The sequence below is a fragment of the Trichechus manatus genome, unplaced genomic scaffold, assembly GCF_000243295.1.
Source record: "Trichechus manatus latirostris isolate Lorelei unplaced genomic scaffold, TriManLat1.0 scaffold00067, whole genome shotgun sequence".
Classification (NCBI taxonomy): Eukaryota; Metazoa; Chordata; class Mammalia; order Sirenia; family Trichechidae; genus Trichechus; species Trichechus manatus.
This window is the reverse complement of record NW_004444003.1, coordinates 6,482,052-6,497,904: the sequence shown is the minus strand read 5'-3', so window position 1 is coordinate 6,497,904 and position 15,853 is coordinate 6,482,052. Positions and strand designations below refer to the sequence as shown.

Below are 15,853 nucleotides of genomic sequence, written 5' to 3'. Positions count from 1 at the left end.
AAGATAAGGCATGTGAAAATGAAGGTATTAAATACTGAGGACATTCAGGTAAAGCAGAGCTGTGCATTAAAGGAGCCATAAATTTATACCCATGTCCATTAAAAGAAACCACCACCTGTCTGTCAGTCAGTTTGGAGTACTGTGGTGGCTTGTGTGTTGCTGTGATACTGGAAGCTCTGCCAATGGTATTTCAAATACCTGCAGGGTCACCTGTGGTAGACAGGTTTTCGCAGAACTTCTAGCCTTAAGACAGACTAGGAAGAAAGTCCTGGCGATCTACTTCCAAAAATTAGCCAGTGAAAGTCTTATGGATCACAACAGAACATTGTCCGACTCAATTGCTTTGAACACACCATGAGGAAGGGTTAATTCCTGGAGGAAGGCATCATTTTTGTGAAGCAAAGGGCCAGCAAGGGTGAGGAAGATCCTCGATGAGATGGGTTGCCTCAGTAGCCTCAGTGATGGACTCGAACATGCCAGTGATTGTGAGGATGATGTAGGACTGGACAGTGTTTTATTTTGTTGTACCTAAGGTTGCCATGAGTTTAATTTGACTTGATGGCAGCTATTTATCTGTCTATGAGAAGAAAAGACATTTGAGGTAGGGTGAAAAGCACAAGCAAGGCAGGGAAAAATTTCAGACATCTTTAGAAAATAGTGACTAATCCACTTGGGTTGGGGCATAAAACCATTGCCATAGAGTTGATTCCAACTCATAGTGACCCTATACGACAGACTAACACTGCCCCACAGGGTTTCCAAGGAGCGTCGGACTGGTGGATTCGAACTGCTGACCTTTTGGTTAGCAGCCAAGCTCTTAACCACTGTGCCACCAGGGCTTCATGTAAGTGGATAGGAGAAGACAAATGGGAAGGGGTTGTTGCTAGATATATTGGCAACTGAAAAAGTGAGCAAAGATTGAGAGAAGAGTCAAAAGTCAAAGATACCTCTGTAGTTTCAAATATCTTTAACTTTAGTAAATGGGGGAGCCAGGAAGAATTGATGACTTTGTTGGGTGATGCAGTTGTCTAATGCTGTATAACAGATCATCCCAAACTTAATTGTCTAAAACACCAACCACTTCACTATGGACTCTGTGGGTCAGGAATTTGATCTTTTTTTTTTTTTTTAATTGTACTTTAAGTGAAAATTACAATTCAAGTTAGTCTCTCATACAAAAATTTACACATACATTGGTATGTGATTCTAATTGCTCTCCCTGTACTGTGACAACACGCTCCTCCTTTCCACCCCTGATTTCCCAGGTCCATTCAACCAGCTGCTGCTCATCTCACCTCCAGACAGGAGCTGCCCATTTGGTCTCCTGTATCTACTTGAGCTAAAAAGCACACTCTTCATGAGTATCATTTCATGTTCCATAGTCCAGTCTAATCTGTCTGGAGAGTTGGCCTCGGGAATGGTTTTAGTTCCGGGTTGACAGTCCGGAGACCATGCTTTCTGGGGTCCTCCAGTCTCAGACCATTAAGTCTGGTCTTCTTACTAGAATTTGAGTTCTGCACCCCACTTTTCTCGTGCTCCATCAGGGACTCAGTATTGTGTTCATTGGTAGTAGCCGGGCGCTATCTAGTTCTTCTGGTTTCAGGCTGATGCAGTCTCTGGTTTATGTGGCCCTTTCTGTCTCTTGGGCTAACACTTTCCTTGTGACTTTAGTGTTCTTCATTCTTCTTTACTCCAGGTGGGTTGGGACCAATTGACGCATCTTAGATGGCTGCTTGCTAGCTTTTAAGACAGGTCAGGAATTTGGACAGGTCACGGCAGTGATGGCTTGTCTCTCCTCCTTGATGTACTCACCAATGCCTCACCTGGAGAGTCAAGTGATTGACAGTGACTCACTTGGCTGAGGACTAGAAATATCTGGAGGCTTCTTTACTCACACGTCTGACTCTTAGGATGGGATTACGCAAAAGCTGGGTTCAGATGGAGCTGTTGACTGAAGCACATACATGTCATCTGCATGTGTGTTGGGCTTCTTAACAGTGTGGCTGTTAGGTTTTGAGAGAGAGCTTCTCTAGAGGGAGTGTTCCAAGGCAACCAGGCTGAAGCTTCATGGTCTTTTCTAACCTGGCCTGAAAAGTCAACGGTGTCACTTCCACCACATTCTCTTGGTTACAAGAGAGCCATTAAGGCCAGCCCAGATCTAAAGGGAGAGAATTGAACTCCCCCTTTTGAGAGGGATTGGCAAGCTCAACATGTGGGGTGGTAACTATTTGTGCAGCCACCTTTGGAAAACACAGTCTGCCACAGTGGAGGTTGTCAGTTGACAGCAGCAAAGATGGCTAATTCAGTTTTACTCTTGTAGAGTTCGAGGTGCCCACAGGGACTGGAGAAGAAAAGAATATAGTAATTGAAAATATAGCAATTATACTACATTTTGGAGATAGTGAAAAGTTCAAGGAAGGGGAATGGGCAGAGAAGGAGGCCAAAGGTAAGCATAGCTCCTTCAGGCATCACTGTGTTTAGATAGCTGATCAAGATGAGCTAAAGAAGAGGAGATCGGTACACTCAGGAGAATACATGTCATGTAAGCTGAATGAAGGAAGGATTTAAAGAGAGGACTGGAAATATGTGATCTTTAAAAAAAAAATAGTTTCAGTAGCTAGTGGGGAAAAGCTTACAGAGTAAGTGAATAGTGAGAAGGTGGAAACAGTTGAAAGTAAACTTACGGGGCATCTTGAACTCTTTGATGAAATAGGGAGAAAAAGGGCAAAGAGTATAGCTCAGAGTCATAGCAAGTTGAAGAGTTTTACATATATTTAAAATAATAGCATTTTTCTTTAGATTGAGAGATTTATTATTCTTGACCTTTGAAGAATACAGAGTACATCATGTCTAAACTTGGATATGCCTCTTTTTTTATTTCTCTTCTCTATCCCATAAAAAAAGAAACCAATTTCTATTTTTCTTCTAGTATTTATAGTTGAAGAAGTATTTCATATATTAGAATATTTAGACATTTTAACAGACTCACCTGAGAGAACACTGAAAGATTGATCTGTAATTTATAAATGTAGGTATTGAAATTATAGAATTATCTATGCTAGTGAAAAATTAGAAGCAATCTAAATATCGAGCAATAAGAGAATATTTGAAGAAATTATGGCATATCACTTAATGGAATTACTTTGCAGCCATTTAAAATTAGAATTATAATTGGGAAGAATGGCTAATATTTACTGATGGTTTCCTATTACCAATTTGTAGATGACAAAGTGATATAATTTAAGTGAAAAATCGTATGTATGAGTGTGTAAAAAACTTTTTTATAAAAATACAGGCTGGAAATAAAACACTAATAATGGTAGTTATGTTAGAAAAGTGAGGCCTGATGTTGTCTTCTGTTGTGTGAATTTTCTGTAATGTCATTTTATAAGAGATGTAATTGTTATGTTCAATATCTTTCTTATTTTTATAACCTTTTGTTATTGCGTATAAGGTTGTGGTAGACTTTTAAATTCCAATTATGTGAGTCACGTTCTGCAACTTAATTCCTTTTGAATAGGAAGATTTCAAGGAAAAAAGATATAAAGCAGTAAACCTACAGTATGAACATTTGATTCTACTTCTTGTCCAGCTAGCTTCCTAGAATAGGGCTTCAAACCGGTTCGAACCCCTGCTGAGAATTTGCATTTCTAAGAAGTTCCCTGCTGAGAATTTGCATTTCCACACCATAAAGACTGAATCAGAATCTATGTTTTAACAAGATCCCCAGGCAATTGTTAAAGTATAACTTCTTGGAACTTGTTAGAAGTGCAAATTCTCAGCAGGGGTTCAAACCAGTTGGAAGCCCTGGCCTAAGATAACATTACTCTAGGACCCAACACCCCCTTAATTCAGGCCTCCTCATTTTAGCAAGCAGTTGTAAACTCATTGAGGACATTAAGTGAAATCACTTGTCTCTCAGGAGATACAGGTGAGGCAGTTTTGCCTGGAGAACTATTCAGCAGAGGAATGGAGAATTTTGTGAGACATGGCCTTCTTTATAGAATTTAATCAACCTCTTTTGAACTTGAGAGAATACTGACCCACATGCCTAGGACCTAAAAGAAATGAGGACACGGACATGTGACATAGCCCTTCAGAGAAAATTAATGTGCTTTGCCTTTTATTTTAATCCCTCTCCTAAGCTTTTTTTTTTTTTGGTAAGTGGGTAAACTATACTTGTGAGGAAGTATTAAAATATAGGTTTCTGTAGTCAAATGGACATGTTCTCTGTTCATTGGGAAGTAATACAAGTAAAGGTGAAATCAAAGGTGGAGGAAAACCCAAAAATATTTTTTCCAACAGCCTAGTAGTTTCTGAACTTATTTTGTAAAATTTAACCTGTAGAAAATTTAACCCATAGAAAAATGAAGAAGGATAAGCAATAAAATTCTACTGAGTGACTAAAAATGAGCTTACCACTCTCGACTTTTCTCCAAGTTAAAAATAATACTCTCTATACATTGTATAGAGACCAAAGTTTATTAGTGGTTACCAGGGGTGAGAGGGAAGAAGAAAGGGGGGGAGGGTGGTTATTGCTTATGGAGCACTGACTTTCGGTTTCCAGTAATGGAAAGATCTTATTGATTTAGGGTGGGGTTGGACAGTCAATTAATGTAATTGCTGTCAATAAGTTGTACACCTGTAAAAAGTTGAATTGGCAACAGTTGTGTGATATATTTACAACAATGACCCAAAAAAAAAAAAAAAAGTCACTGTTTATGTACAGCCAAACACTTCATGGGATATGATTCCTTGATTTAGAAGTTTATAGTCACGGTTTCATGGGACATGCCAGCTAATTGACCTAATAACATGTTTAGTGCCTCTGTTCTGTTCTACCTCCTAGTTTGTTGCATAATTCCTGGGGTCTTAAAAGCTTGCAAGAGGCCATCGAAGGTACAATTGGTCTGTATTCACCTGGAGCAGCAAAGAAAGAAGAAGAGTTGGGAATAGGAAGAGGAAATGGAATATGTGGCTAATTACCTCCATGAACAACTGCCTCCTTTGCTATGAGACCAGAAGAACTGGATGGTTCCTGACTACCATTACTGAATGTTTTGATCAAAGATTCTGTAGAAGAATCCTGATCAAAAAAGGGAAAATGCAGAATAGAATTTCAAATTCTCATGGACTCCAGATTTTCTAGAGCCATGGAGGCTGGATGAACCCCTGGAACTATTGCCTTAGTAATCTTTAAACCTTAAACTGAAAATATCCCCTGAAGTCTTCTTAAAACCAAACAGTAGTTTAGCTTAACTAGTAAAGAATGCCTGCCTTGAACATTATGATCTTTTAAGATCTATCTATATGAGATTAGATTGACAGCAGCAACTTGAAAGGTTAGATGGGAACCTTAGCGGGTAGTGAGTTTATGTTAATAGAGGAGGAACAACTCAGAAAAGGTGGGTGGGAATGGTTGTACAAATCGAAGAATGTAATCAGTGTCACTGAATTGTACATGTAGAAACTTGAATTGGTGTTTATTTTTGCTGTGTATTAACAACAATAAAATAAAATATTATTAAAAAATAGTACTCTCAGTCAAATGTAGCGTAAGCAGGGTCAAAGATTTATTTAGCTCATTAGTAAGGAAAACAGGACGGTAAAGCTGGTTCAGAGAGCATTTGAGGAACTGGGTATTTATAGACATGTAAAAGAATATTAGAATAAAATTTCTTGATTACATATAAAACTGATCAGTGTTGTAGAGAGTAATAAAACTGTAACTTTTGGACATAAATCTAAAAGTAAACATGGAACTTCTAATCAAATACTAAATAGCAAAATAAAACACACATGCATGCTCTTTGAGAATTAAATGATCTTGGACAGGCCTATTAAACAATCCTCAGTAGGACAATGAAGGGACTGGTTGCGCTAACCTGCTTCCCCCAGTTTGCCTTATTGGTAAGTTTTAGATAAATTTTCTTAAAACCACACAAGTTTTAAGTTACTTTTTTTTTCAACTTTTCAAAAAGGTATAAAAAATTTAATAGTTTTCGGCTACCTTCATTGAAATGGTGATGGAGACTAAAAACATAGGCTATTGCAAGAGGCTGGTTGTGGATGCCATTTCATCCCTTTGCACACCCTTATTTCAGACCAGACATCTCGGACCAATAAATGAATACTCAACCTCACAGCTGAATGAATATCCACATGTGGGGCCCAGATATCTTATTTTGTAGTCATCTCTGAATTTGAAGCTCTACTTTCCTTTGCACTTCTCTATTAAAGACGAGATGCTTTTACTGGCATTTTGGATGCCACCCATTGAGATTCCATCAGTTCCAGTGTGTGTGACAGGAGGCTGTGCTTTGTGATTGACATCAGTCTTAATTTCCTGTTCTGTCAGGAAATTAGCATCCCAGTAGATGCAAAGTGATGTGGTCACTTGTAATTGTTTCTCCTAGCTTTTTTTGCATTGGCTGGTATGTTGATTTCCTTGACAGAAGAAGGAGTTAATGGTACTGTCAATCATTTTGTGGGACTGTTCTCTCTTCGGAAGGTACTTATCAAATGACTGCAGTTTGGTGTTTGGAAATTAGCTAGTGTGCAAATTCCAGCTGACTATTCCCAGGGTTCGAGATTGACTCAACGGCAATCAACAACAATATTCCCAGGGTTAGAGCTTAGTCTTGAAAACCCTGATACCCACGCTGGTTTTTTGCTACACCTCTGGGTATCTCTGTTATCACTAAGGGTATTGTGGAATTCAAACTAATGCCAGTTTTAATTTATTCCAATATTTAAAGTAAATATGTGTCATACAAACTAGGGGCATGGAGGATGGGGGGAGAAGAGGAAGAAGAATGAGAAAAATGTTACAGAGTCAAACCAACAGCCACAATGCATATCCCAACTCAATTAATTTTAGGGTATCGCTACCGTAAAAGAGCTAGTGGATCAATGACATCCAGTTGGACAACCCAGAGAAAGTATTCCCAAGTGTCAGGCAAACTTTTAAAGAAACTTGGTACATATAGTCATACACAAAACAATTCAGCAATTTTGAATTTACCAGAGAACTTTTTTTTTAAAACTCGCATTGACAGCACCCTTTTTTTAAACCAGATCAGCCAGTGAATTCAGTTAACATGGCCCAGATTGTCAGTGTGATCACAGCTCAACACACATTTCTTCATCTCTCTCTTATAGCTAGAACCCCAGAATGGCTAACGAATAAGGTCAGCCTGTGATATAATTATGATCACTTCAGATTGTATCTCTACCACTCATACTAAATTAACTCATCTAAGGTTGAGTCAGTATTTTCCATCATTGTCATGGGCAATTAGTAGCCACTTACAGTTGGTTACAGTTCATTTCTGCTGATGGTATTACAGATGAGATGGTGTCAACAACAATGACAGTCCACATGAGTTCTCAGGGATTGGACATCCAAATGGTAGATGGGAAGCTATTGCATTTTTCAGGCCAGTTTGGAAAACCACTTTTCATGGATTGCAATGCTTTTATTTGTACTTGTGTTTATGCAACAGTATATTTCTGGCACATTAGCTTGCTGGAGACCTAGCTGCTTGACTAAATTGGATTGCACAGCGTTAACTTTACACTAAGTACATAACAATGACCAGAACTGTGTGTTATTTTTGAAATATGAAAATCTGTGTTATTTTTCTAAAATGCCATCGTTTGTAAAACTAGCTTTGGAAGAAAAATTTGTCAGAATCAGTCCTGGTTATGTAGAATCTAGTTACTAAGGTATATAGTCCACTTATGGGCAGAGGGCTACATTGTTTTTTGAAATTACCTCGTCTATCTCTTTGTCTTCATTCTTATTATAATGAATTTGTGAATGTTTAGTAAATCAGGTAACTTGAAATGGCTTAATGTTTTTCAGCCTTCTAATACTGAAGTGGTTGACAATAAAGCTTCCATAGCAACCACCTTTTTCATGAAAACATTTTCTTTGGAAGGGGAAATAAAGCAAAAGGAAAGCAAGAGCCATATCTGTATGTTAAATACATCTGCTGATTTATTTTTAAAGGTAAAAAACGGAGAATTTCAAGCATTGTGGGGAAGAACTTCCCACAGTATGTCTATGCCAGGGTGGCTTTCTGAATCTTCACAAGGGAGAATATGTCCCTGGCAGATAAACCTGAAGCATCAGATAAACATATGTGAACCTTCTTGGTATAAACTCTTAGAGTAGGGGACGTTGGCAAGAATTCTAGTGCAAAACCTTGAAGGATACCCTGTACTTGTTTTAATTGAACATCATTTTGTACATTAATTAACGTGTCCATTCTGATTTCCCAAAATGGCAAATAATGATGTGTGAAAACAGTATAATTACATTTTGATCTTTTTGGTAGAGTAATAACTGGATTCGATTTGCTTTTGATCTTAGAAGTTATTTATTATTCCTATCAATCATTCATCCTTTTTAATTATATTTAGGTTCCTTTTTGGTTTTTATTTTTAATTAAGCTGGTCATCAGCACTGGTCCTGATGCATTCAGGACATTGAAATCACCGAGCAATGTAACAGAAAGAGTCCTGTCTGTGATTGCGTGCTGTCTGTGTTTCAGCTCTCCAGTGTTGAGTTTATTTTCTCCATTAGCTTGTGCTGGTTTACCTGCAACCAGGCTACCGCCCAGGGACGTTTTAATCCATGATCCCCAGAGGCTAGAGGTAGCTGAGGTTTAACAGAGGCATGTAAGTGTCCGTGTCTTTTGCTCACATTTTAACTTCGACAGGGAGTTGTCACTTGTAAACGGCCTCTCAGCTTGGGAAAAGGCCTTACTGCCTTTCAACGTGAAAGGGGTTGTGGTAGAATTTTTGTTTGGAGACCAGAAAAGAGAGTGACAGAGGCAGACATGTGATACTCCCCAGTAGGAGGAGCAGGGCGTTAGCATTCATCATAATGACAGGAGACACTTTGAAATGAAATTCTTACAAAATATGAGCCCAACACTTAGAATCAGGAAGAAAGTGATGAAACCACTTGTGTAATTCCCTCGTGATAAAGGATACATTTATTTTAGCTGATATTTAGAGTAAGACTACTAAATTTTTTTTCCTTAGTATTCAACAATTAGTTAAAACATTTTGCCGTATTTCATCTGTAGTTTCGTGAAAGTGTGTTTGGACGTCAGCCTTTCATTCTTAGGTATTAATAGTTCGGTTTATCTCCTCCTGCTTTGGTAATGATATCTGATTTTGCTAAGACAAATAGTAGCCTTATATTGACCTGCATTCATTTGAAACGCATTATGCAGTAAATGCAGAGGAGATACATTTACTCCTAGCTCTGAACAACTAAGGCTTAAATAATGCATTTCAGCAAGGTAATCTATTACAACAGCTCTCTTGAGGAGTGTCGTGTTATGAATGGATTCTGCATTTAAAATATCCATTTTCTGTCCTCCCTCCTACTAATTACTTCTTTCTTTGTCTTACCTCTAATTTGCATTACTTAAGAAGAGAGGGAATCTAGTTGGTTGTTTTCCCCTTCACAAATCTTTATAGTTAGTGGCAACTGTAATGTTGACTTAAGCTCAATTCTGTGCAAGGAAGAAACTGCATTGCCAAGGAGAAGATGCTCGCTAATCACTACATCTAATTACAAAGAAGAGTAAATCACTAAAAACAAATTAAGTATCTTAAATAAAATGGGAAATAAAAGCAGTTAACAATCAAAGAGGGAAAATACTTCCATCTCTCAAGTCTGTTTCAGTGTCCTAATTGAAGACAGCCTAGATTTGAATGCCTGGCCAAATGAAGGGCTGGCAAAACTTTTCTCCATGGGACCCCTTTTCAAAGAATTCAACCAAAATGATAAATAAATAAACATAGATCCTAGCAATTCTAAATATCTTTTGGTTGTAAATTTGGAAGCAATAGGTAATCCTTTCTGTTGTGGCTCTGTGAACATGTTCGCAAATTTTCAGAATGATGGAGGTTAAGTTTCCAATCACTGTAGCTCTAATTTAAGTAAACTGGAAACTAAGTAATGAGAATTTTATACTTGACCTTAATCTGAAGAAGTCTGACATAAGCTTATTACTAACCAAATCCTTCTTCTGTATGTTATATTTCATCAGTACTAGTTCTTAGGTCTTCAAATGCACACCAGTCTAATAGATGTTAACACCAACAAGGAAATGAATAGTTTTTCTCAATGGTTCAAGAAATGTGGTCTGAGGAATACTGTTGTTCCTCACAGAATTCTCCTGGCCATGTTTTTAATTTAGAAATTTCCATATGTTTGTATCTAGTGCTAATTAGTGATTTATAATATTTCCTGTAAGTATCAACAAAAGTAGAGCTGACCTTCCCCTTTATTTTCATGGTATGTCAGTGAGTATTGTAGTAAAAATTAAGAAAGCAAAGATAGGAGAAATACTTCACTGAACCATTAATATAAGAAACTTGCTTTTAAATGCTTATGTATCTTTCCTTTAACTAGGTATTTATAAAGGAGCTTAATTTGCTTCTGAAAACTGAGTTTTGCTTCTGTTCTTTGTGACCAAGCTCCCACCATGTTGAGTATCCTGTTTTCCTGTTCCTGCTTTTAGGATTGCTCTGGGTACCTGAGTTTCTATGAGATTTTCTAATACTATGCTCAGTCATGTAGGGATCCCAAATAGTATGTCTCTAAATCTGCCTCCGTAATCACTGATAATTGGAGCCTCCCTAGATTGTCTTCGGGACGATCTCTTCCCCAGGTTCTGGCTGGGGTATAACCCATCCTGCCACTGACCCCATCAAATCCTAATACAGGAAGTCACATACGGCTGGATGTTGCACTTCAGTGACTGTGCTTCAGTCATTAAAGTCTTGACGGTGAACACTCACCAGAGTTGATGACACCTGTCGGTGAACCACAGGCATCCCCAAGTACTAACCAGATGAGCAAATTCATTAAATTATTATTCAAAGAAAGTCAGGGGGTTAGAGAAGGTTTAGAGTTTTGTCTTTTTGGAGGGTGAAGTATGTTCTATATGCCCATATTTTAAGTATGGAACAGTCTTGAAAAAAAAACAAAAAAAACCCACCAAACCAATCGCTGTTTACTCACTTCCGACTCATGGTGACCCCATGCATATCAGAGTAGAACTGTACTTCATAGGATTTTCAGTGGTGATCTTTTGGAAGTAGATTGCCAGGCCTTTTTTCCAAGGAGCCTCTAAGTGGACTCGAACCTCCAGCCTTTCAGTTAGCAACTGAGCACATTAACCATTTGCACCACCCAGGGACTCCATGGGATAGTCTTGGCACTGGATAAAGATGCTGATGGGTAGAATGTTCTTTGGTGCCAACGTGATAGGGCTCTCAGCAGTCATCACAGTTTCTCTCCATGAAGGGTCAGGATCCAGGGTGTGCTTCTCTCTGGTTCATCCCATAGCAACAGAGTTGGGTTTACAACCCGTGGAATGTAGAGGTATGTGTCTGATTCTTCTTCTGCTCTGCCACTTTCACCCTTGGATCAACTTAACATCAGCTCAAACCCCAGTCAGTGTGTTAGAGAGAAATAAAGATTCTTTAGCCCTGAAAAAGAAATAACAAAAGAGGGAGTTAGGGGACAAGAGAGAAAAAAATGGGTAAGGAAGAGGACTAAAAAGGAAATAGTGAGTACTGAAATCATCATCTATCCTTTTAGAAAGAAGAATTGTAACTCGCTCTCTCTCATTTTTTCTATTTAAGGCAAACATAACACATGATATGTACAAACACATTTAATGTGTATACTGTTTCTGGAAAAATCATAAAGGCCCCACTCAAAGTAGTGTATCTGCTCTTTCTGTAGACTGGGGCTTTTTTTGTGCTTTATCTACGTGGGCAATTTCTGTGAACTAATGGACAGCTGATTTGACTGAGGCTTGGCTCTGCATGGGGTGATAATACTACCTGGGCAGTTAGCCAGAGCATGAAAGCAGACAAGCTTCCCGTACCTTCTTTATCCCTTCAATTTGAGTACAATCCAGGAAGAGAATATTTAAAACTGTTTGGTTTAAAATTCAGATAACTGACAGAAATACAGATAAACTTGTACTATAAGAACCCATGGATGACTTCAAATGGAAGTTTGGTCAGAGGATTACAACTGTCCTGGGGACAACATGACAACCCTTTACCTCAAGCCATCCTGTCTTTCAAGACTTGCAGAGTATATGAGTTAGTCGGAAGAAACTATTTGAAAGACCAAGGGATATGTGAAATGTGACTTTATGAGGAAATGAATGTACTCTTAGAATACCTTCACCTTTTTTAATACCAGTTTGTTGCATGGGCTGTTCTGCTCCTCAGTAAAAATGATTAATAGCCCCCGTCCATCACATTGTACAGTATGGTATATCTGAGTAGCAGAGCGCGTATAAAATATATGTGGCAATGAGTCACAAAAACATTTGTATTTTTTTAATAACGTTTTTGAAGGAGAAAAATCTGCTTTTCAATAAATTCTGGCATGGTTTCCCTTCAAATTTTATTTCTCATTTAAAATTATCTTGGGGTTGATTTTTATTTTTTATTTTTTTCCTATTCATTGGCTTTTTACTAGGTTTCTCCCTAAGACAAATGCATTTCAGAGGAGGATTAAAAAGAAGACAAGTATGTGGGCATATAATTTCAGATTTCCTTCTATTTCTTCTTTTGTTAATTAATGATCCTGCTGGGTACCTGAGTTTCTATGGGATTTTCTAATAACTATGCTCCGCATTCTAGGGACACCCCCCCAGTAGTAGATCTATAAATCCGCCTCCATAATCACTGATAATTGGGACCATTCTAGATTGTCTTCAGGATGATCTCTTCTGCAGGTTCTGGCTGGGGTGTAACTCGTCCTGCCACCAACCTCATCACATAGAAAGTCACATAGGGCTGGATGTTGCACTTCAGCAACTGTGTCTCAGTCATTAAAGTCATTAAAGAATGAGATTGCATTGGTTAGTAGGGATAGAATTAATACCAGTCAATAAAATTTTACTGAAAGTTTGTAATCACTGTTCTTTGTGTACAGCTAAAATTATTTCTCAACATATTTCCATGTTATTGCTCTTATATATTTGACTTTTCTTTGTGGAATATCTTATTCCCATTCACTGATGTTTAAATTTTAGATTCTTTTTTCACAAAGTAGTAGGTTGCTACCATTTTAAAAATGTTTTATTGCTGTAAAAATATAAAGAACACAACATTTGCCAATTTATCATTTTGATGTCAATAATTTAATAAAACCAGTTACATCTATCATGTGTCATTGTTTAGATAGCATAGAGGGTTTTTTTGTTATAGTTTATGGGAATGGAAAATTCAGTAACCTGGTAAAATTTGGTGAAGGCCCCCATGTGTCTGTCAGTTTGTCATACTGTGTGGGCTTACGTGTTACTGTGATGCTGGAAACTTTGACCCTGGTATTCAGGTACAAGCAGGGTCACCCATGGTGGACAGGTTTCAGCTGAGCTTCCAGACTAAGACTAGGAAGGAGGACCTACCTGGCAGTCTACTTCTGAAAAGAATTAGCCAGTGAAAACCTTATGAATAGCAACAGAACAGTGTCTGGTATAGTGCCAGAAGAATGAGCCCCCCAGGTTGGAAGGCACTCAAAAGACAACTAGGGAAGAGCTGCCTCCTCAAAAGTAGAGTAACCTTAATGACTTGGATGGAGTCAAGCTTTCAGGACCTTCATTTGCTGATGTGGCCTGATTCAAAATAAGAAACAACTGCAAACATCCAAAAATAATCGGAACGTGGAATGTGCGAAGTATGAATCTAGGAAAATTGGAACCATCAAAAATGAAATGGAAAGCATAAAGATTGATATCCTAGGCATTAGCTGAAATGGACTAGCACTGGCCATTTTGAATTGGACAATCATATGGTCTGCTATGCCAGCAATGACAGCTTGAAGAGGAATGGTGTTGTATTCATCGTCAAAAAGAGCATTTCAAGATCTATCCTGAAGTACAGTGCTGTCAGTGATAGGATGATATCCGTACGCCTTCAAGGAAGACCAGTTAATCCGACTGTTATTCAAATTTGTGCACCAACCACTAAGGCCAAAAATGAAGAAGTTGAAGATTTTTACTACCTTCTGCAATCTGAAATTTATCGAGCATGCAGTCAGGATGCATTGATAATTATTGGTGATTGGAATGTGAAAGTTGGAAACAAAGAAGAAGGATTGGTAGTTGAAAAATATGGCCTTGGTCATAGAAACAATGCCGGAGAATGCATGATAGAATTTTGCAAGACCAATGACCTCTTCATTGCAAATACCTTTTCTCACCAACATAAACGGTGACTGTATACATGAACCTTGCCAGATGGAATACAGAGGAATCAAATCGACTACATCTTTGGAAAGAAATGATGTAAAAACTCAATATCATCAGTCAGAACAAGGCCAGGGGCCGACTGTAGAACAGACCATCAGTTGCTCATATGCAAGTTCAAGTGGAAACTGAAGAAAATTAGAACAACACCACAGGAGCCGAAGTACGACCTTGAGTGTATCCCACCTAAATTTAGAGACCATCTCAAGAACAGATTTGATGCATTGAACACTAATGACTGAAGACCAGACGAGTTGTGGAATGACTTCAAGGATATATACATGAAGAAAGCAAGAGGTCATTAAAAAGACAGGAAAGAAAGAAAAGACCAAAGAGAAGAGACTCTGAAACTTGCTCTTGAATGTCGAGTAGCTAAAGCAAAAGGAAGAAATGATGAAGTAAAAGAATTCAAGAGAAGATTTCAAAGGGCAGCTCAAGATGACAGAATTAAAGTATTATAATGCCATGTGAAAAGAGCTGGAGATAGAAAACCACAATGGAAGAACATGCTCGGCATTTCTCAGGCTGAAAAAATTCAAGCCTCGAGGTGAAATAGTGAAGGATTCTATGGGGAAAATATTAAACGATGCTGGAAGCATCAGAAGAAGATGGAAGGAATACACAGAGTCACTATACCAAAAAGAATTGGTCAACGTTCAACCATTTCAAGAGGTAGCATATCATCAGGAACCAGTGGTACTGTAGGAAGAAGTCCAAGCTGCACTGAAGGCATTGGCAAAAAACAAGGCTCTAGGAATTGACGGAATATCAGTTGAGATGTTTCAACAAATGGATGCAGCACTGGAAGTGCTCACTCCACTATGCCAAGAAATTTGGAAGACAGCTACCTGGCCAACCGACTGGAAGAGATCCCTATTTATGCCTATTCCCAAGAAAGGTGATCCAACGGAATGTGGAAATTATCAAACAATATCATTAATATCACACACAAGTAAAATTTTGCTGAAGATCATTCAAAAGCAGCTGCAGCAGTATACCGACAGGGAACTGCCAGAAAATCAGGCCAGATTCAGAAGAGGACATGGAACCAGGGATATCATTGCTGATGCCAGATGGATCCTGGCTGAAAGCAGAGAATATCAGAAAGATGTTTACCTGTGATTTACTGACTATGCAAAGACATTCGACTGTGTAGATCATTACAAATTATGGATAACATTGTGAAGAATGGGAATTCCAGAACACTTAACTGTGATCATGAGGAACCTATACGTAGATCAATGAGGCAGTTGTTCAGACAGAACAAGGGGATACTGTGTGGTTTAAAGTCAGGAAAAGCGTGTGTCAGGGCTGTCTCCTTTCACCATACCTATTCAGTCTGTATGCTGAGCAAATAGTCTGAGAAGCTGGACTATATGTAGAAGAACAGGGCATCAGGATTGGAGGAAGACTCATTAACAACCTGCATTATGCAGATGACACAATCTTTTTTTTATTTTTATTTTTTTAATTTTTTTTTTTTCCCGGCATGATTTTTATTTAATGCAGCCTGTAAGCCAGAGCTGTTTTTTTTTTTTTTTTTTAAT

General features: G+C 38.2%; 1 protein-coding gene across 10 annotated transcripts in view; it reads left to right on the top strand.

The window, feature by feature from the left end:
• CELF2 (CUGBP Elav-like family member 2) overlaps positions 1–15,853 on the top strand; it is a 389,761-nt gene that overhangs the window by 71,450 nt on the left and 302,458 nt on the right. The gene's annotated exons all lie outside the window — the stretch shown is intronic.